The sequence below is a fragment of the Dipodomys spectabilis genome, unplaced genomic scaffold, assembly GCF_019054845.1.
Source record: "Dipodomys spectabilis isolate Male_0828 unplaced genomic scaffold, ASM1905484v1 ptg000058l, whole genome shotgun sequence".
Lineage (NCBI taxonomy): Eukaryota > Metazoa > Chordata > Mammalia > Rodentia > Heteromyidae > Dipodomys > Dipodomys spectabilis.
In genome coordinates this window covers 2,379,435-2,403,347 of record NW_024870735.1, presented here as the reverse complement: position 1 = coordinate 2,403,347, position 23,913 = coordinate 2,379,435, and positions in this window count along the sequence as shown.

Genomic DNA, 23,913 nt, shown 5'->3' with positions numbered 1-23,913 from the left:
TCTATGTCCCTTCCCTTCTCTTAATATACTCACATTCCTCTCTAAATAGATGGTCTTTTATACTCCATAATAACATTAACTTTTACGTTTCTATTTTTTTCTGGTCTCTTTTCATTTCCTTTTCCCTTTCTTCTTTCTCTCTCTCTCTCTACTTGCATCCTACCCAACCTATTTCCTGCATTGGGATTAGGACATAGTTAACTCTCCCTCTGCCTCCCCACACCAATCTATTCCTATTTTTTACCCACACCTCTGCCTAACCCTAATAATTTCTGGTTTTCCAAATTCTTCTCTGTGGTTCGAAGCCCATTAACATATAGTTGTTTGATGCTGAATAGATGTATCTGTTGAACTAGATTGTATCTGTAGACTATTGACTGTACAAATGCAAACTTTGATTGATGGTTGCCTTAAGATAGTGTTCTAGCACAAAACTGGTGCTATTTTCATCTCAAATGGGCAGAGTAAGCCGGAAAAACACAAGAAAAATGGCAAATCCGGATATCTCAATTCCCAATCTTGATAATCAGGGTCAGAACAGATAATGAATAATCCAGAGGAGAGTTCCGAAATAGCTCTACAAACACTGCTGGCAAACATGATAAATGAGAAGTTTGACAACTTACAAAGGACTCTGTATGAGCATGAAAGGGAGAGAGAGGAGGCATCCCAAAAGCTTATACAGGAATATCATAAGCGTGAGGAAGCTCCTCAAAAACTGATACAGGATTTGTGTGAACAACTTGAGAATACTCAAAGAGATAGGGAGGAATGGCATGAGCAGGCTGAGAACACTCAAAGAGAACTGCAGGAATCCACCAACGGGAGGAGAGAGAACTACAGGAATCCCACGAACGGGAGGAAGCTAATCAAAGAGTAATACAGGAATTGAGAGACCAGGTAGAGAATACACAAAGATCACTAAAGGCATTCATGGAATCCATTAACAAAGAGCTGAAGGAAGTCAGGGAGACCACAAAGGGCATGCTGAATGGAACCCAACAGAAGGAATGGGAGTCCAAAGAAACCATAGCCAATCAACTAAGTGATTTGAGAACAAACACTGAACACCAAATTAAGCAAGTAAAGAAATTCATACAAGACCTAAAACAGAGCTTCAACAAAGAACTTGAAGCCATCAAAGGTGACCAATTAGAATGAAAAGAGATAAAAAACAAAGTAGAGAGTCTTGACAGCAGGTTAGACCATGCAGAAGATCGAATCGGATTGAAGACAGCCTAGATATTATAGAGAAAGAACATACAACCATCCAAGACAAGTCCAAGAAATATGATAGATCTATCCAACACCTGGAAGACACCATCAGAAGGCCTAATCTAAGGATAATGGGTGTAGAAGAACACCTAGAAACAGAAGTTAATGGTCTAGGAAATTTGTTTAACAGGATCCTAGCAGAGAACTTCCCAAACATGCAAAAAAATAGGCCTATTCAGATAAAAGAAGCCTTTAGAACCCCAAATAGTCCAGACCAGAATAGGACATCCCACAGTCACATTATAATCCACACAGGATCAACTCAGACCAAGGAAAAGATCCTTAAAGCTGTCAAGGAGAAAAGGGTAATCACCTATAAAGGGAAACCAATTAGAATCACCTCAGATTTCTCAGCAGAGACAATCAAAGCAAGAAGAGCCTGGAACGATGTATGCCATGCCCTAAAAACAAACAACTATCAACCAAGAATACTGTACCCAGCTAAACTCTCCTTCATAACTGAAGGCCAAATAAAAACCTTCCATAGCAAAGAAAAATTGAAACAATACATCTCCACCAAACCAGCCCTACAAACGATTCTTAAAGATGTCCTGCACATAGAAAACCAACAAGACCACAATAAAGGCCAAGAAACTGCAACGAAATTGAGAATCCAAGAACCATAGGAAGAACCCAGTTTTCGCAGCCCCCAAGAAGGTAGATAACATGGCAGGAACTCCCAAATACCTCTCAGTCCTATCTCTTAACGTTAACGGACTGAACTCTCCAATTAAGCGACATAGACTGTCTAGTTGGATTAAAAAGCAAGACCCTTCTATCTGCTGCCTGCAGGAGTCACATCTTGCCCGTAAAAACAAACACATTTTCAATGTTAAAGGCTGGAACAAAATCTACCAAGCAAACGGCCCCCATAAACAGGCGGGAGTTGCAATCCTAATATCAGATAAAATAGACTTCAAATTAAAATTCGTGGGAAGAGATAAAGAAGGTCGCTACATACTAATTAAAGGATCTCTACATCAGGAGGATATTACAATTCTAAATATCTATTCGCCAAACAATGGAGCACCCAAATTTATCAAAGAAACACTACTTTCCTTCAAATCCCATATAGATCCAAAGACATTAATTGTTGGGGATTTTAACACACCACTCTCCCTACTCGATAGATCAACTCGGCAAAAACTCAACAGAGAAACCACAGATCTAAACAGCTGCATAGTTCAACTGGACTTAACAGACATCTACCGAACATTTCACCCAGCAGCATCAGAATACACGTTTTTCTCAGCAGCACATGGAACGTTTTCTAAAATAGACCACATTTTAGGCCACAAAGCAAACTTGTCTAAATTCAGAAACATTGAAGTTATACCTTGCATCCTCTCTGACCACAAGGGAATAAAAATCGGTCTCAACACCAAAAGCCACCAAAGAAAGTCCGGCATCACATGGAGGCTGAACAACACACTGCTGAATCATGAGTGGGTCATGGAAGAGATTAGAAAGGAAATTCAAATGTTCATGCTATTCAACAAAAATGAACACACAAATTACCAGCTCCTCTGGGACACAGCAAAGGCAGTACTCAGAGGCAAGTTTATAGCTCTGAGATCCTACATTAACAAATTGGAGAGATCTGAAACTAACAATTTAATGACACATCTAAACCTTCTTGAAAAAGAGCAGCAATATAAACCCCAATCCAGTAGGCGGAAAGAAATAATCAAAATTAAATCAGAATTAAATGAATTAGAATCCAAATAAACTATAGAAAGAATCAACAAAACAAAGAGTTTTTTCTTCGAAAAACTTAACAAAATTGACAGACCCTTAGCAAATCTTATCAGAAAAAGAAGAGAACACACCCAAATTAATAAACTCAGAGATGAGAATGGAAACTTCACCACGGAAACAACCAAGATTCAGAACATTATAAGGGAATACATCTCAAAACTTTATGCTAATAAGTTTCAGAACTTGACAGAAATGGACCTTTTCCTAGCAAATATTGACATGCCAAAACTAAACCAAGATGAGTTAAACGATCTTAACAGGCCCATATCAAGCACTGCAATAGAAATAGCAATAAGAGACTTCCCAGCTAAGAAAAGTCAGGGACCAGATGGTTTTACAGAGGAATTTTACAAGGCCTTCAAAGCAGAGCTCACACCAATACTCCTCCAACTCTTCAATGAAATTGAAAGAGAAAGTTCATTACCGAACACATTCTATGATGCCATCATAACCATCATTCCAAAACCAGGCAGAGACTCATCAAAGAAAGAGAACTATAGACCCATTTCTTTGATGAATTTTGATGCAAAACTTCTCAACCAAATCTTGGCCAATCGACTTCAACAATTCGATTCATTTCAGGGACGCAAAGCTGGTTCAATATACGCAAATCAATTAATATTATTCATCACATCAGCAGGAGCAAGGATAAGAACCACATGGTTATCTCAATAGAGGCAGAAAAAGCATTCGACAAGATCCAACACCCCTTTATGATGAAGGTTTTGGAAAAATTAGGAATCCATGGAACATTCCTCAATACAATAAAGGTTGTACATGACAAACATACAGCCAGCATTATACTCAATGGTGAAAAACTAAAGCCATTTCCTCTTAACTCAGGAACAAGACAAGGATGCCCACTTTCTCCACTTCTCTTCAATCTAGTATTAGAATGCCTAGCTACAGCAGTAAGACAAGATGCAGACATAAAGGGGATCCAAATAGGGAAAGAAGAAATAAAACTCTCCCTCTTTGCAGATGCCATGATCTTGTATTTAAAGAACCCCATAGACTCCACTCCCAAATTACTCAAGCTGATTCAAAACTTTGGCAAAGTAGCAGGTTATAAAATTAACACCCCAAAATCAATGGCTTTTCTGTATGCCAACAATGAGAAAAGTGTGGCTGAAATTAGGAAAGCAACTCCATTTTTAATAGCCCCACAAAAAATAAAATACCTACGAATTAACTTAACCAAAGAAGTGGAGGACCTCTATGATGAAAACTTTAAAATCTTGAAAAAGGAAATCATCACAGAACTTAAAAAATGGCAAAGCCTCCCATGCTCCTGGATTGGAAAGATTAACATCATGAAAATGGCAATACTTCCCAAAGCTATCTACAAATTCAACGCAATACCTATCAAAATTCCAACCTCATTCTTCAAGGAAATAGAAGAGGCAATCCAATAATTCATATGGAACAATAAAAGACCCCGAACACCAAAAACGCTCCTCAAAGGAAAGAACATTGCTGGAGGAATATCAATACCAAATTTCAAACTCTAGTGTAAAGCCATAGTAATCAGAACAGCTTGGTATTGGCATAAGAACAGACCTCAGGACCAATGGAATAGAATTGAAAACCCAGAAATGAACCTGCAGACCTATAGCCATCTAATCTTCGATAAGGGAGCTAAAACAATAGAATGGAAGAAAGACAGCCTCTTCAGTAAATAGTGCTGGCAAAATTGGTTAACTACATGTAGAAAACTAAAGCTAGATCCTTATATATCACCCTGCACCAGAATCAACTCCAAATGCATCAAAGACCTTGAAATCAAAGCAGACACTCTGACAACATTACAGGATGGAATAGGACAAACCCTAGGTCTCCTTGGCTCAGGCCGAAAATTTCTTAATAGAGACCCGGAAACACAACAAATCAAAGAAAGGTTGGACAAATGGGATTGCATGAAGTTGCAGAGCTTCTGCAGGGCAAATGACATAGCTAGCAAGATCAATAGAAAGCCCACGGATTGGGAGAAGATCTTTACTAGCCATACAACGGACAAGGGTCTCATATCTAAAATACACTTGGAACTCAAAAATTTAAACCCCACAACAACAAATCCTCAAAGAAACAACTGCCCAATAAATAAGTGGGTGAAAGACTTAAAGAGAAACTTCTCTGAAGAAGAAAGAAGGATGGCCAATAGACACATGAAGAAATGTTCAACATCCCTAGCCATAAAAGAAATGCAAATCAAAACAACATTGAGATATCACCTCACCCCAGTTAGAACGGCAAAAATCAAGAACTCTAACAACAACAGATGCTGGAGGGGATGTGGACAGAAAGGAACCTTACTTCATTGTTGGTGGGAATGTAAACTTGTTCAACCACTTTGGAAAGCAGTATGGAGGTTCCTCAAAAGACTTCACATAGAACTCCCCTATGACCCAGCAATCCCACTTTGGGCATTTACCCAAATGTTTACAAACAAGACCACCCTAAAGCTACCAGCACGACTATGTTTATTGCAGCATTATTTACCATAGCTAAGATATGAAACCAACCCAGATGCCCCTCAGTAGATGAATGGATCAAGAAAATGTGGTATATATACACAATGGAATTCTATGCCTCCATCAGAAAGAATGACATTGCCCCATTTGTTAGGAAATGATAAAACTTGGAAAAAATTATATTAAGTGAAGTAAGCCAGGCCCAAAGAAACATAGGTCCCATGGTTTTCCTTATTTGCAATATCTAGTATATGTATGAATCAAGCGGAAAAGGTCAGATAATGTGATGTCAGGAAAATGAACCCTTAGATATGTATTTTAATGTTTTTTTCTTTCATGCATGTGTTTCTAACGCATTTATAAGATTATCTCTTTGTTGCTTTGTATGTCCCTCCCCCACAGTATAACCCCTGCTTTCACTATATTTGATGTCAGTATAACTTGTGGAGGAGATGGGGAAAAACCAGTTGTTTAAGGATACAGGTGGACCTGTTGCAACAATGAGAAGTACAAGTTGTCATGTCCAAAACTAGCTTTACAACGTCGGTGCGGGGTGGGGTGAAGGGGGGGAAGGAGAAGGATTGGGATTGGGGGGGAGGGGGGAGGCTGGGAAGGGATGTGAAGGGTAAATCAAAGGAGGAGGCTGCAATGCTTGGTAAGAAATATACGCATTATCCTGCCCATGTAATTGTAACCCCTCTGTACAGTATGTTCACAAATAAAATAAAATTAAATTAAAAAAAAACAAATACATTTAACAAACCATCATTCACTCTCTCCTTGGTTCAGACTCATTATTTTCCTTTCCTATTTAAATTAAAGAAAAATTCAAGACATGCCTTTTTTGATTTGTCACTGAATTATTGAAATGTCTCTCCAAACAACAAAAAAATAAGAATGCCATTTAGTGGAATGTAAATATAAGGCATGAAAAAAACAAGCATAAAAGTTCCTAGGGAAAACATCAAAAGGGGCAGCTGCTACAAAAGTTGGTTTTTAAAACCAGGACTCGTGTCTCACACCAATAATCCTAGTATAATATAAGCTAATGAAAGTTTTTTTTGTGTGCCAGTCCAAGATCTTGAACTTGAGACCGGGGCTCTGAGTTTTTTGCTCAAGTCTAGCAAGTTACTACTTCAGTCATATCTTCATTTCTAGTATATTTGGTAGTGTAGTGGAGATAAGAATTTCCCAGATTTTTCTGCCTGTACTCACTTCAAACTGTGATCCTTGATGTCAGCCTCCTGAGTGGGATAACAGGCATGAGCCACCAGGACCCAGGTAAAAGTTACTTTTGTGAGATACAAAAATTTAGTTATGTAAGATATAAAAAGCAACATAAACAAATGAAACATTAGAACAAAACTGAAACAGATTATATAGAAGACATAAAAAGACAAACACCAAAGCCCTGAGTTAAAGCCTAAGCACCACCACAAAAGAAATAAAGAATTGTAGAACAAGAGAAGGAATAGCCAGTGACAGAGTTTTAATCAATCATTGGTGGCTTACACATGTTGTATTAACTACATAGGGGACTAAAGTCAGAAAATACCATTTAAAGGCAATCCCAAGCAGGAAAACCCATTGGCCATTTTTCTGTGTGTGCCAGTCATGGGAGTTGAATTTGTTCTACTTTACTTAAGGCTGGAGTTCTATCAATCTCAGCTTATTGGTGGGATCACTACCAACTAACTGGAGATAAAGAGAATCATGGAATTTCCTTTGCAGGCTGGCTTCAAAACTGTGATCCTCACATTTCAGCTTCCTGAGGTATTCTGTGCTTTGCAGGAGACTCTTACCTCCAATGAACCAAAAAAAAATAAAGAAAAGAAAAAAAAAAAAAACAGCTGGAGGTTGAGCTGTGGCTTCAATGGCAGAAATGAGACTGATTTCTGGGACAGCACCCACATCTTGAGATCAAGCTCCAGGACCAGTACAAACAAGAATAAAATAAATAAATGTAAAGAAAGGTGGAAGAAGAAAAGGGAGAGCCAATTTCAGAGGATAAAATCAAAACTGAGGTAGCTTACACTTGTTATTATAGTTACTCAAGGGTCATACATCTGAAACTCACAGTGTTCAAGGCCAGCCAAGACAGGTGAGTCCATGGACTCATCTTTAATTAGACAACCACAGTTTTTAAAAAATCCACAAATTGTGCTGTGGCTCACGTATTAGAGTGCTAGTATTTTTTTGTTGTTTGTTTTGGGGAGATAAGTTGACTTTTTTATTGTGAAAATACTGTACAGAGGGGTTATAATTACATGGGCAAGATAATGAGTCCATTTCTCATCAAGCATTGTAGCCTCCTCCTTTGTTTCCCCAAAAATGTACTGGGACGGGGCTTGGAAGTTGGCAAAGTGGTAGAGTGCTGCCTTGCATGCATGAGGCCCTGGGTTCAATTCCTCAGCAACAAATAAGCAGAAAAAGCCAGAAGTGGCACTGTGGAACAACTGCTAGGGCTCTAGCCTCAAGCTGAAGAGCTGAGGGACAGTGCCCAAGCCCAGAGTTCAGGCCCCACGACTGGCAAAAACAAGCACTGGGACAATACCCATATGGAAATAAAAAATAGAAATTAAAAATGTATTGGAAAATCCAATTAAAATTTCAAAATGAGCCATGAGTTTTTGTTTCATGTGCGTAATCCTAGATACTAAGATAGATGAAATCTGAGGGTTATGGTGTCTCATCATCAAATCACTAGCAAAACAAACAAGAAAACAGAAGTGAAGCTGTGATTGGAGTTGTAAAGTACCAGCCTTGAGTGAGAAAGCTATAAAACAGTACCCTGAGTGCCTCAGAGATCCAGCCTCTGGATCACAAAAAAATGATAAGAAACATAGAACCTGGGGCTGGTCATTCATGCCTGTAATTCTAGAATCCAGGAGGCAGAAATATGGGGATCCAGTGTAAAGGTCAAACTTAGCAGGAAAGCCCAGAAGACAGTTCTTTGTGGAGATTCCTGGGGCTGGAACTGTACTACTCCCAGATTTTTGGCAGTTAATTGGAGGTAAGGATCTTAGACTTTCCTGCTCAGGGTGGCTTTTAACCATGATGGTCAGACTTCAGCCTCCTGAAACAGGCCAGGCCTTGAATGAGTTCTAGCTCCAGGACCATCACACACAAAACAATGAAATGAATAAATGTAAAGAAGGGTAGAAGAAGAGAAGAACCAATAACCGAAGCTTCAATGAGCCAATCAGCCAATCATTGGTGACTCATAACTGTAATTCTAGTTACTCAAGAGGCTAAAATCTGAGGATAATATTTAAAGATGTTTTTCTCAAGGCTCTACTATTCTCAGCTTTTTAGTGGTTATAATTGGAGATATTATGGTCTTTCCTGCCTAGGCTGGTACAAACTTTGATCCTCAGCCTCATGAATCTGGACTAGCTCTACTCATTTCAAATTAACCACCAAAACAGAAAATAAAAGATAAACCCTGGAATTCAGCTGTGGTCAAGTGACAGAACTGGGAAATAGTATCTGGTACAGAACCCAGACCCTGAGTTCAAGCCACAGGACAGACACAGAAGAAATAAAAGAAAAGGAGGATAGAAGTACAAAACCTCCATCAGTGATAGAGGTTGAAATGAATCAAACATTGGTTGCTCACACATGTTATACGAGGTACTCAGGAGGATGAAATTTAAGGATCACTATTCATGACCAGCCAAGGCAGGAGAGTCCATGAGACTCATGAGACTCATCTATCTAATTTGCCACCAAAAATAAGCTACAAAGCTGTACTTTGGCTCATGCAGTTGAATGGTAGTCTTAAACCGAAAAGCTTGGAGCAGCACCTAAGCCCTAAGTTGAAATCCTAGACACACATTTCAAAAAAACCAAAAAACCCCAAACTAAAAATGATGGGAAAACTGAAAGCCAGTTTCAAAATGAGCATGGGTTTTGGTTCATATGTGTATTCCTAGCTATTCAAGGTTCAAAGCTAGACTGGGCAAGAAAGTACATGAAACACTTACACCCAACTACCCAGTATAGATATCATTGTAGTTGTAAAACACTCTATTTGTTGAAAAAGCTAAAAAAAAACAAAAAAAAAAAAAAACTTGTTTGCTGACCCAGAGATCAATTCCTGGTGCTAAAAAATGTGTAGGAGAAGAGAAGAAAGTCCAATTGTAAATTGAAACATAAGCTTGGTGCTTGTTGATCATGGCTGTAGTCCACTCAGGTGGCAGAAATTTGAGGAACAACTTTCAAGGCCAGGTCAAGAAGCAAAGTCCAGGAGACTTTGTGTGTATGTGTGTATATGTGTGTATGTTCATGTGTGTGTATGTGTTTGTATCATGTGACGTGTGTGTTTGTGTACCATACTTTGCTAGTGCCCTAGCATTCCCAGATTTTGAGTGGTGAATTGGAGATAAGAGTGTCATCAATTTCCTGCCCAGGCTGGTTTCAAAGGAAACATGGTCCTCAGATTTCAGCCACCTGATTCAGCTGGAATTTGAGCTATGGCTTAAGTGGCAGAACCAGGCAAATATATTCTGGTACTCCACCTAAACCCTGAGTTCAAGCGCCAGGACATTCACAGAAGAAATAAAGAAGAGTAGAAGTAACCAAGGAAGAGTGAGTGACAAAGGCTTAAATGAATCAAGCATTAGTGGCTCATACATGTTCTACTAGCTATTCAAGTGGTTTATGTCCAGCCCTGGCAGGAGAGTCCATGAAAATCTTGTCTGTAATTAATCACCCCCACAAAAACAGGGCCAAAAAGTTATAGTGTGTCTCATGTAATAGAGGATAGCCTTGATAAAAACTTCTGGGACAAGGGCTGGGAAGGTGGCTCAGTGGTAGAGCGCTTACCTTGCATGCTCAAGGCCCTGGGTTCGATTCCTCAGCACCACATAAGCAAAAGGAAAAAAGCCGGAAGTGGCACTGTGGCTCAAGTGGTAGAGCACTAACCTTGAGCTGAAGACCTGAGGGACAGTGGCCAGGCCCAGAGTTCAGGCCCCACGACCGGACCCCAAAAAAAAAAAACTTCTGGGACAGAATATGAGCCCCAATTTGTAGACCCAGTAACAGCACACACATGCAAAAAAAAAGTAAACAACAGTAGATAGTGACAGCACATATTAAAGTTTTAAAATGACACAAGGGTTGTTGGTCCTGTGTATAATCCTAACTACACAAAAGGCTGACATCTGGGAATTGTGGTATCAAGTCATCCTGGGCATAAACATGCTTGAGGTGCTTATCCAAACTACCTAGCACAAAGCCCTGAGCTGAAGCTGAGGTTGTAAAGTAGCAGCCTTTATTTAAAAAGCTAAGAAACAGTCCTCAGAACCAGATATCAAGCTGCAGGACCACTAAAAATTACAAATAAAAAACAATAAATAAAAAGGACAGTGGAAGAAGAGAGACTGAAATCTGAATATCAGAGTTCAAAGCTAACACAAGCAAGAAAATCCATGAGCCTGTGTTTGTGCATCTCTGTGCCATCCTGCGGCTTGTGTGTGCCATCCTTGAACTTCTGCTGGTTTGTTCAAGGATAGTGCCCTACCACTCCCAGCTATTCAGTGGTTAATTGGAGGTCATAGTCTCATGGACTTTCCTTCCCAGGCTAGCTTGATTTATGCTAGGCTTTGTCTCAGACTCTTATCTCCAATTAATTTTCAAAAAGAAAAGAAAAAAAAAACCCTGGGAATTGAGTTATGGCTCAAGTGGCAGAATGGGGCAATCACTTTCTGGGACAGCAACCAGGCGCTGAGTTCAAGCCCCAGGACTATCACAGAATTATTAAAGAAAAGGAGGGTAGAAGTGCAGAAGGAAGATCCAATGACAGAGGTCTAAATAAATCAAGCATTGGTAGCTCACTGATTTTCTATCAGCTACTCAGGAGGATGAAAGCTTAGGATCACAGTTGAAGGCTAGCCCAGGTAGGAGAATCCCTGAGATTCTTATGACTCATTTGTCATAAAAAATATTCCACTAGCTGTGCTCTGGCACATGTGGTAGAGTGCTAGTCTTAAACAGAAAGCTCTGGGACAGCACACAGACCTTGGTGCTGATGCCCTAGCACAGACACTTACAAAGAAAGAAAAAAAGCACAAAGTATAAAAGATGGGAGAACGAGAAAATTATAGTTTCAAAATGAGCCATGAGTTATTGGTGTATGTGTGTATTCCTTGCTACTCAGAAAGATGAAATATGAGGATCACAGTTAAAAGCCAGCCTGGGCAGGAAAGTGATTGAAATTCTTTTCTCCAACTACCCAGTAAAAGCTGGAAATTAAGGTGTGATAGTAGCTGTAAAGTACTGAAATTTAGTGAAAAAAACTGGGAAACAGTTCCCCGGTCCATAATTCAGCCTAAAGTCGACCAAAAACAAAACTGAAAGAAGAGAAGAAATGACCATTTGGGACTTAAAAATAAGCCTGGGGCTGGTTGTTCTTGCTTATTATTATAGCTATTCGGGGAGCTGAAGTCTGAAGATACGTTTTAAGACCAGCCCAAACAGGAAAGTCTATGGGGCTTTTTTACTGTGTGTGCCAACCTGGGGCTTGAATTTGAGTAGTTAGTTGATGGAAATAGTCTCATGGACTTTCCTATGCAGGATAGCTTCAACTTCAATCCCCAGATTTCAGCCTCCTGTGTCTTGCTGGGCTTTACATGAGACTCTTCAATTAACCACCAAAAGGAAGAAAAATAAAACATGGTGATTGAGCTGTGGCTTCAATGGCAGAAATGAGAAAATAATTTCTGGGACAGCACCTAGATCTTGATATTAACTTCAGGACCAACATACACACAAACATTAAAATAAATAAATGTAGAGAAGTTGGGAGAAGAAAGGGCCAATTTCAGAGTTTAAAATGAGCCAAGCATAGGTGGCACACATCTGTGATGGTAGCCACTTGGGAGGCTCAAATCTGAAGATCACAGTTGAAAGCCAGCCCAGGTAGGAGAATTCATTGACTCAACTGTAAGTAGCTATTTAAAACAAAACAAAAACTAATAGCCACAAGTTATGCTGTGGTTCATGTCTTAGTGTGCTAGTCTTGAATAAAAACTTCTGGGACTGCAACTGGGCTGATTTTTAGACCCAGGACCAACATACACAAGAAAATAAAAATACAAATGAAAAGGTGTAAGAATGGCTGGGAATGTGGCTTAGTGACAGAGTGCTTGCCTACCATGTTTGAATCCCTGGGTTTGTATCCTCAGTACCTCATAAATAAAAAAGGCTGGCAGTGGCACAGTGGCTCAAGTAGTAGAGTTCTTACCTTGAGTAACAGAAGTTCAGGGACAGTGCCCAAGGCCTAAATTCAAGCCCCAGAATTAGGAAAAAGAAGAAAAACGGTGTGAGAAAATCCAATTAAAGTTTCAAAATGATCCATGCATGAATGTTTGGTCGATATGTGCAATCCTACTGACTCACAAGAATGAAATCTAAAGTTTGTTGTTCATAACCAGCCTGGACAGGGAAGTTCATAAGTCTCCAACTAACCAGCAGAAAACGCCAGAAATGAAGCTGTGATTGTAGTTGTAAAGCACCAGCCTTGAACTAATAACTTATTGAAACAGTGCCCTGGATCACAGATCCAGCCTCAGGATCTCAACAAGAAAATTAAATGCTTGGAAGTAGAGAACCCAGGACTGTTGGCTCATGTCTGTAATTCTAGAAATGCAGGAGACTGAAATATAAGATCCTGTGTAAAGGTAAACCCAATCAAAAAATTCCAGGAGACTGTTTTGTGTGTGGTGGCCACACTGGGGATAGGTTCTTGTTGATTAAAGGGAGATAAGAGTTTCTTGGACTTTCCTGCTCAGGCTGCTTTCAAACTATGATGGACAGATTTCAGCCTCCTGAATCAGGCCAGGCCTTGCATGAGCTCGAGCTCCAGCACCAACACACACAAAAGGAAAGAAATAAATGAAAAGAAGGGTAGAAGAAGAGAAGAAAAACTAAATAACAAAGCTTTTGATGAGACAATCATTGGTGGCTCATATCTATAATTCTATATACTCAGGCTGAAATTTGAGGATACTCTTTAAAGCTTAGCTCATGTACAGGTGTTCATAAGACGTGTGTGTGTGTGTGTGTGTGTGTGTGTGTGTGTTTGCCAATCCTGGTGCTTGAACTTGCACTATTTTGCTCAATGATTTACAACTCTGATTTTAGTGGTTAGTTGGAGAAAAGAGAGTCATGAACTCTCCTCAATTTTCAGCCTCCTGAATCTGGCCTAGCTCTCCATGATTCTTTTCTCTCCAATTAACCTCCCCTGCAAAGCCAAATGTTATGGTTGGTCCCATGTGTGCTCTGAGACAACATCTGAGCTTCATTTTCTACTCCCAGGACAAGCAAAAATGGAAAAAGAAAAAGAAGGTGGAAACAAGCACATATTAAAGTTTTAAAATGACCCAAATGTTGATGGCCCTGTGTATCATCCTTACTACACAAGAGGCTGACAACTGAGCATTGCAGGGTCAAGCCAACCTAGGAAGGAACGTGCTTGAGATTCTCATCTGTAGCTACACGCTACAAAGTCTTGAGCTGTGGCTGAGGTGGTAAAGCACCAGCCTTGAGTTTAAAAGCTAACATATAGGCCTTAGAGTCAGAGGTCAAACCACAGAACCAATAAAATTTTCAAAGAAGAGAGGATGAAGAGAGGCTGAAATCTGAGAAGCATGGGTCAAAGCTAGCCCATGCCAGAAAGCCCATGAAGCCTTCTCTGTATGTGCATCTGTGTGCTATCTTGTGGCTTGAATTTATGTTGTTTTTTTCAAGGATAGAGCTCTACCATTCCCAGCTTTTCAGTGATTAATTGGAGCTAAGAGTCTCATTGGCTTTCTGCCCTGGTTGGCTTTGAACCATGATCCTTAGAATTCAGCCAACTGATTCATGCTAGGCTTTGCATAAAACTCATCTCCTATTAACTACCAAGAATTTTAAAAAAAAACCTGGAGTTGAGCTATAACCCAAGATGCAAACTGGGCAATCACTTTCTAGTACAGCACCCAGGCCTCTACTTCTAGCACGAAGACAAACAAGCATAGCCAAAAGTTATGCTTTGGCTCATGTGATAAGCCACTAGTCTTGAAGAAAATCTCTGGCATTGTATTAGGTCCTGATTTGTAGTCCCAGGACTAGAACATATACAAAAATAAAAAACAAGGAAAATTTAAAAATAAAAAGTGAAAAAACATATTAATATTTTTTAAATGATCAATGGGTTTGTGCTTCATGTGTATAATCGGAGCACCTCAGGAAGCTGAAATCTGAGGATCATGGTTTGAAGCTAGACTACCCAGAAAAGTACATTTGAAACTTATGTCCAATAAACCAAAAAAAGCTAGAAGTGGAGCTGTGGTTGAAATTGTAGAACATCATCCTTGAGTCAAAATGCTAAGAAACAGAAGGGCACTGCTGGCTCTAGCCTGTAATCCTACTACTGAGGAGGCTGAGATATGAAGATCACGGTTCAAAGTCAGCCTGGCCAGGAAAGTTCATGAGACTCTTATTTCCAATTAACTACCAGAAAACCTGAAGTGGCTTTGTGGGTGAACTGGCAGAGCATTTTCCTTAAGCTGAAGAGCACAAAGACAGCACCTAGGCTGAGAATTCCACCCCTACCGCCCTTCAAAATAACTAAGAAACAGCAATGTGGCCCAAAGATCATGTCTACTGGACAAAATAAACAATGTTTTGAAGTTGAAAGCAAGAAAGAGATCGTTAAAAATATTAAAATAAGCCGTGTACCACGGCTCACGCCTGTAATCCTGGCTACTCAGGAGGCTGATATTGAGGATCACAGTTCCAAGCCACCCCGGGCAGGAAAGTCCATGAGACTCTTATCTCCAATAAACCACCAGAAAACTGGAAGTGGTTCTATGACTCAAGCAGTAGAGTGCTTGCCTAAGCCCAGATTTTAATCCCCATGAAACTACCACAAAAAAAATTAAAATAAGTCAGCAGTTGGTTGCTCATGCCTGTATATCCTAACTACCCAGGAGGCTGAAATCTAAGGGCAGCAGTTCAAAGCCAGCCCAAGCAAGAAAGTCCATGATACTTGTTTGTGTAATTACCAGTACTAAGGCTTGAACTTGCCCTGTTTTACTCAAGGCTAGAGTTCTACTACCCACTGCTTTTTGGTGATTAATTGGAGATAAGAATCTCAGATTTTGCTGCTCAGACTGGCTTCAAACAAAGATCCTCAGATTTTAGCCTCCTTAGTTGTGCTGGGCTTTGCATGAGACTTTTCAAAAGAATGAATGTGGAAGTTGAGCTGTGGTTCAATTAGCAGAACTGAGAAAAATCTCTGAGACAGTGGCCACTCCCTACATGCAGGAAAAAAAAACGATAAAAGCTTTCTAAAATAAATAAAAGTAGTTGTAATATAGAAAAAATTAAAAACCATGTTTAATATGCTATAAAGGAAAACTATGTTTATTTTAATGCGGCAAACGAGAACATAGTACAAAGTTTCAAAATGACATACTGAGAGTAAGGGAAAAAGGAAAAATTTTAAAAATCATGTAAATATTAAATACAAACCGACATGACCAAAATATAATGTGATCAAAAACTTATCTCTCTTTTATCTCTCACTTGTAATTGCTTACAAATAGTTGTCCCTCCAGTTTCAGCAGATACCACAGTGATTTAGACATGACCTCTCTATGCAGCCTTGACTGTGTAAGGATCTTCCTGTTTTAGCCCCGGGTTAGAACTGCAAGCATTGCTCTCATTTTAATATACGAGGTTTCCTTTAAAATTAATATTCAAATAATGGATTTTCTCTAATGCATGACTAAACCTCAGAGATCCACCAGAGATCCTCTGAGGAATACAATCAAAACAGCAGAAAAGGAAGGAAGATTTAGCAGTTTTTTGGATGTGCTGGGGGTTGAATGCAGGGCCTCATGCTTGCTAGGGACATTAATTATATCCACACTACTTTGTAACCATTACCTCTATTTGTGAACTATCTTTTCGATACTGATGGAATCCACACAATCATAGAGTAATAATCACCCCAATGACCTGCTCCAGAAATTTTAATCTTCCAGTTTCTCTTATGGAATGGTTTAGTCAATATGTTTCACATAAATAGTAGATTATTTTTGGTGTCCATCCGTGACAGACATATATTAAATTGCAGCTTTTTGTGGATGTCATAATCCATTCATGCATATCTCATATTTTATAAACCTGTTCATCTGATAGACACTCCAGGTTTTTTCTTTTCAGTTATTTTTGTAATGCAATGAGCAATAGAATTGCTGGGTAATGTGGTCATGCTATGTTTTGTTAGAATAATGTGACAAATTCTACCATAATTGTTATATCACTTTTCATCACCACAGAAATGTACAAATGGTCAATAAAATGGACAAGAGTATTTCAAATCTTCCACAGTTGTGCCCTAAAGGATCATTTTTCTTACTTTTTTACTTGTTTTTATTTAGGTCATGCAGGCCTGGAACTATGAAGCATTGACTAGAGCTGAAGTGAGAACTATACCAAATGCCACTGACCCAGCCTCCAAAAACATTTAATCTGGTAGTCATTTTTTTCTAGAGATGAATTTTTGTGATTATTTGCATTTTTACTCTTTTTTTTTAATTTAATTTTATTTTATTTGAGAACATACTGTACAGAGGGGTTACAATTACATGAGCAGGATAATGCATACATTTCTTACCAAGCATTGCAGCCTCCTCCTTTGTTTACCCTTCACCTCCCTTCCCAGCCTCCCCCCTCCCCCCCACCCAATCATACCCCCCCTCCCCCCCCGACATTGTAAAGCTGGTTTTGACATGACATTTTGTACTTCTCATTGTTGCAACAGGTCCACCTGAATCCTTAAACGACTTGTTTGTCCCCGTCTCCTCCACATGTTATACTGACATCAAATATAGTGAAAGCGGGGGTTACACTGTGGGGGAGAGACATACAAAGCAACAAAGAAATAATCTTATAAATGCGTTAGAACACATGCATGAAAGAAACAAAAACATTAAAATACATATTTGAGGGTTCGTTTTCCTAACATTAAATTCTCTGACTTTTTCCGCTTGACTCATACCTATACTAGATATTGCAAATAAGGGAAACCATGGGACCTATGTTTCTTTGTGCCTGGCTTACTTCACTTAATATAATTTTTTCCAAGCCTTTCCATTTCCTAACAAATGGGGAAATGTCATTCTTTCTGATGGAGGCATCAAATCAAAGAAAGGTTGGACAAATGGGATTGTATAAGGTTGCAGAGCTTCTGCAGGGCAAATGACATAGCTAGCAAGATCAATAGAAAGCCCATGGACTGGGAGAAGATCTTTACTAGCCATACAACGGACAAGGGTCTCATATCTAAAATATACTTGGAACTCAAAAAATTAAACCACCCAACAACAAATCCTCAAAGAAACAACTGCCCAATAAGTAAGTGGGCGAAAGACTTAAAGAGAAGCTTCTCTGAAGAAGAAAGACGGATGGCCAATAGACACATGAAGAAATGTTCTACATCCATAGCCATAAAAGAAATGCAAATCAAAACAACATTGAGATATCACCTCACTCCAGTTAGAATGGCAAAAATCAAGAACTCTAACAACAACAGATGCTGGAGGGGATGTGGACAGAAGGGAACCTTACTTCATTGTTGGTGGGAATGTAAACTTGTTCAACCACTTTGGAAAGCAGTATGGAGGTTCCTCAAAAGACTCCACATAGAGCTCCCCAATGACCCAGCAATCCCACTTTTGGGCATTTACCCAAATGATCACAAACAAGGCCACACTAAAGCTACCAGCACAACTATGTTTATTGCAGCATTATTTACCATAGCTAAGATATGGAACCAACCCAGATGCCCCTCAGTAGATGAATGGATCAAGAAGATGTGGTATATATACACAATGGAATTCTATGCCTCCATCAGAAAGAATGCATTTTTACTCTTAAAATAATGTTTTGAATTTTAAAATGACATATAAATGTACACCTCTGTGCACCTTCTTTTTAATAAGAAGAAAAATTATATTTACAAAAAATATGAAAGGACAAAAAAGCTTCCCAGCAGGAAAATACATTACAATCACAGTCTGATTCTGACCCAAGCAAAATAATACAATAAGAGCTCATCTAAAGTAAAATGAATAACAAGGGCTGGGGGCAGGGGTCAAGGGGTAGAGCACTTGCTTGCCCAGCATGAGCCTCAGAATCAAAACTACAGTACTGCCAAGGGATAAAATAAAGTATTAAAACTTAAGGAAACGGAAGGGGGGACCAAGATGGTGACAGGGCAGCAAGGAAATGCCACAGCTCTCCCCAGCCAAAAAGACAGTTCGAGTTCCAACGCTTAACCTCCCCAAGAGATGGAAAACAACAAAAAGATGAACACTCAGAGAAAAACAGGAGGTGGAAAATAACAAAAAAGAAAGAGAGGAAAAGAAGAATTACAGAACAGAGAAGAGCGAAGACCCCTCCTCCAACCCTTACTGGCTGTGCGGCAGCACGCCAAGCAATGGACACCCAGCCCTGCGGGGGCTACCGGAGTCCCAGAGACACAGGGGGCTGCCTGCAGATCACCCATGCAGAAGCCACCTGAGGTACTGGTTTGCAGACCCGCTGATCGTCACAAACAGAGAAACCTACCAGCCCGGAGTCTCCATGAAGATCCCACCTTCACCCTTCAGTCTCCACCCTAGCAGAGAGGCTCCATCCCACCGAAGCCTCCCGGCACCGGCAGCACATGAAGCCGTCACCAGTGGGCCCTGCATGGGCTGCCGGAGTCCCAGAGACACAGGAAGCTGTCTGCAGGTAACCCACGCAGAAGCCGTCTGAGGTACTGGTGTCAGACCCACTGATTGTGATGACCCAGCAGGGGCTGCCGGGGTCCCAAAGACACAGGGGGCGGTCTGCAAATTACCCGAGCAGTATCCGCCTGAGGTACAGGTGTCAGACCCGCCGATTGCAATGATCCGCTGGGGGCTGCCGGGATCCCAGAGAAACAGGGGGCTGCCTGCAGATCACCCACGCAGAAGTCGCCTGAGGTACCAGTGTCAGACACACCAATTGTGACAAGGACACGGCAGGGCTCCCAGAGACACAGGGAGCTGTCTACAGATAACTTGCTCAGAAGCCACCTGAGGTACCGGTGTAAGACCTGCCAATAAACAGAAAAAAATCCCAAGCCCAGAACTCGGCCCCACGATGGGATCCCCAGAGCTACACGGGACTCCCACAGAACAGCAAAGCAAAAGACCTACAAGGAACTGGTGCTGATCCAGAGAGTGCAAACCCCAGCCCTCAGAAACTGTAAGGAGGACCAGCCCCCACCCCTCGCCTGCAGCGTGGGCACTGTGGAACCAACAGCGTCAACAGAGGCAGAGACAGAAGAGAATCACACAGAGCCACCACCGTTCAGCCCAGCCCACAACCACCCCAACTGAACTCAAATTGCAACAGCAACTGACGACATACACCACACAGAAACAACTAGCTCCAGGGTGAGTACCCCACAGGGGAGAGTGTATCCCTCAAGGGAGACCAGAGCTGGAGAGAATCCCCAGACCCAGACCCAGACTCCCTACACCCGGACCACAGGACCCACTAAAACTGGGAACTGTTCGAGAGCTCCACTAGCCCATGGAGCACACTCCACTGGCCAGGCTAGAGCAAGAGTGCCCCTGGAAGGGAACTTAAATGCCCAAGCCAGGAACAGTGCCCCTGGGTCAAGACAACCAACAGTAGAAGAAATTTGAACTGTGTACCCCAGGCTGCATAACCTAAGTGGTATACACAGCAGCACAGGCCCAACCGGTGTGCCCCAGGTGGGGGCTGGGACCAGGCCTGGGGATCCGGCATCTGAACAACACAACCAACTCCTCCCAACTGAAGTCAAAAGCTGAGCATATGCCTCAGCAGAGGGGAGAAAAAAAGGGAACTGCACCCCCTGGGAAGCACGCCTGTGACAACAAAAGACCTGGAGGCTCAGGACAAGAGAACCCAAACCCCACCAAAACCCAACCTATATACTCTAGGCTGGGAATTGGGCAACACAGGCAGCCAGCACCTGATAGTAGGCAGGAGCTCAGGCTGGTAAGGTGGCTCAGCAGTAGAGTGATAGTCTTGGGTGCATGAGGTCCTGAATCTGATTCCTCAGCGTCACATAAGCAGAAAGGGTCAGAAGTGGTGCTGTGGCTCAAATGGTAGGGTGCCAGCCTTGAGCTGAAGAGCTGAGGAACAGCACCTAAACCCAGAGTTCAAGCCCACAACTGGCCAAAAAAAAAAAAGGAGCCGATAGCAGACTCCAGCATCTGGGAGAGTGCATTCAGAGCATACAATCTTGCCAAGAGCACCCGTAGGAGCAAGCAGGAGCAGTCTAGGCTGCTCAATCCTTCCAAAGGCAGGAATTGCCAGCAATATACAGCAGAGAGCCGAGAATCCTCTGTAGGTCAGACCAGCAGCTAGAGGTAGGCCCCAAATAGAACCCAGATCAGGCACAGACTCTCTCTACCAATACAGAATCAGCAACCAAGCAAAGACAGACACACCAAAACAAGATTGCAGATTAGTCTCCAATAATCCCTGAAGCCCCATGCAAAAATCACAGAGAAAAATTACAAGGTTTATCAACACTGAGGATAGCAAGCTATCCTCAATAGCCAGCAGCCAGGCAGGGGAGATCCCCAGTGGGAGCAAAGCAGGAATGGAAGACAAAAGCTACATCTAAGGGATGCTGTAGGCAATGACTCAAGCAATAAAGCAAGAAATAGACCAGAAATTGAAAGAGCACAAGGATGAACTATCAAAAGAGATAATGGATATCAAACAGGAGATGCAGCAAAAATAGAGGCTGCAAATAAATGCCAAATTAGAGGCAGTACATACCTCATTAAGAGGTGAGATCAGTACATTGAAAACAAACATCAAATCCATAAAGGAGTCCATTTCCTCCATGCAAACCACAATAAAAACCACAGTTAACAGAGTGAATGAAATGTAGAGTGTAAGATACAGAAGACAGAATACACCAACTGGACCAAAAAGTGACAGATATGGAAAAATCACTCAAATTTATCCAAAGGGAAATTTAAGAACAAGCAGATAATGCCAAGAAATTTAACCTTCGTATAATTGGAGTGGACGAAGGTGAGGAATTTCAGAGCAAGGGAATGCAACACTAATTTGACAAGATAATCGGTGAAATTTTTCCCCACCTCAAAAAAAACATCTTACCTACATAACAGAAGCACATAGAACACCCAACAAGCAAGATCCCAGGAGAAACACTTCTAGACACATTATAGTAAAAATGATAAATCTGAATAATAAGGAAACAATCTTGCATGCAGCAAAAATGAAGAAGGAACTATCCTACAATGGGAAAAAAATTAGAATCACTGCAGATCTCTCCACACAAACACTGAAAGCAGGAAAGGCCTGGGAAAGCACCATACGAGCCCTGAGAGCCAATAACTGCCAACCCAGACTGATATACCTGGCAAAGCTAGCATTCACATTCGATGGAGAACTGAAAATTTTTAATAGCAAAGAAAAACTAAATGAATATATAAACATTAAGCCAGCATTACAAAGAATACTAAGAAGGGGGACACCACCTGAAGAAAGCAACCAGGAACGGGGACCTGCACCCAGACAGGCATTAATCAAAGTCTAACTGAGCAAGCACAGGAGGAAATGAAAGAAGAAAATCTTAGGAAAATGGAAAGACAAGGATAACAACGCATCTCTCTATACTTTTTCATAATATTAAATGGGCTTAATTCGCCAATCAAAAAAGAACTGCACACTGGATAAGAAAACATGACCTATACATCTGTTGCCTTCAGGAGACCCACCTCTCAGCCAAACATACAAACAAATTCAAGTAAAGGGTTGGAAAAGGATCTACCAATCAAATGCCCCCAGTAAGAAATCAGGTATAGCTATCCTGATATCTGACAAAATAAACTTTTCATTAAAATCAGTACAGAAAGACAAGGACGGACACTACATATTAACACAGGGAACAATACAAGAGGAGGATATTACCATCATCAACTTATATGCCCCAAATATTGGTGTACCCAGATATGTTAAACAAATACCCTCAAACTTACAGAATAAAAGAGATCCCAATACGATAATACTAGGAGACTTTAACACACCACTCTCACCAAAGGACAGGTCTACCAACCAGAGGATTGGCAAAGAAGATACCGAATTAAGTGAGGCCATACTTCAAGCGGAATTAACTGACATCTACCAAGTATTTCACCCAAAAACAATACAATAAACATTCTTCTCAGCAGCTCATGGAACTTTTTCCAAAATAGACCATATCATAGTTCATGCAAGGAACTTAAGCAAATACAAAGGGATCGACATAATCCCCTGTATCTTATCTGACCACAGTGGAATCAAGCTAGTTCTCAATAACAAAGCATACCACAGAAATTTCTCTAATACATGGAAATTGAACAGCACACTTCTTAGCAATGCCTGGGTAACGGAAGAGATCAGAGAAGAAATAAAACATTTCCTGCAACTCAATGAAAATGAAAACACATCGCAAAGAAACTTGTGGGACACAGCAAAAGCAGTCCTGAGGGGCAAATTTATTGCCCGCAGTGCCCACATCAAGAAAATGGAGACAGATCAAGTAAATAATCTCATGTTGCAATTAAAACAGCTAGAAAAACAAGAAAAAATGGAACCTAAAGTTACTAGATGGAGCCAGATAACCAAATTAAGAGCAGAGATTAACCAATTAGAAAAGCAGAAAATTATAGCCAAAATTAACCAAATACAAAGCTGGTTCTTTGAAAAAATAAATTAAATTGATGGAACTTTGGCAAGATTAATTTAAAAAAGAAGAGAGAAAACCTATATTAACAGGATTAGGGATGCCCCGGGAAAAATTACAACTCATACCCAAGATATCCAAACAATCCAAACACACTACTTTCAAAAGTTATACTCTCTAAAGGAAGAAAACCCGGCAGAAATGGATGAATTTTTAGAGAAATACAAGTTGCCCAAACTGAGCAAAGAAGAAGTTAACCAATTAAATAAGCCAATATCCTACAACTAGATACAGGAAGCTATCAAAAGTCTTTCAACAAAAAAATGCCCAGGACCAGATGGATTCACAGCAGAATTCTATAAGACCTTTAAAGAAGAACTAATACCCATATTCCTCAAGCTCTTCAGAGAAACAGAGAAGGAGGGAGCTATCCCAAACTCATTCTACAATGCCAATATCACACTCATCCCCAAACCAGGCAAAGACCCAACCAAAAAGGAAAATTACAGGCCAATTTCCTTGATGAACACAGATGCAAAGATCCTTAACAAGATTCTAGCTAACAGAATCCAGAAACACATAAAAATAATCATACACTATGACCAGGTAGGCTTCATCCCAGAGACACAG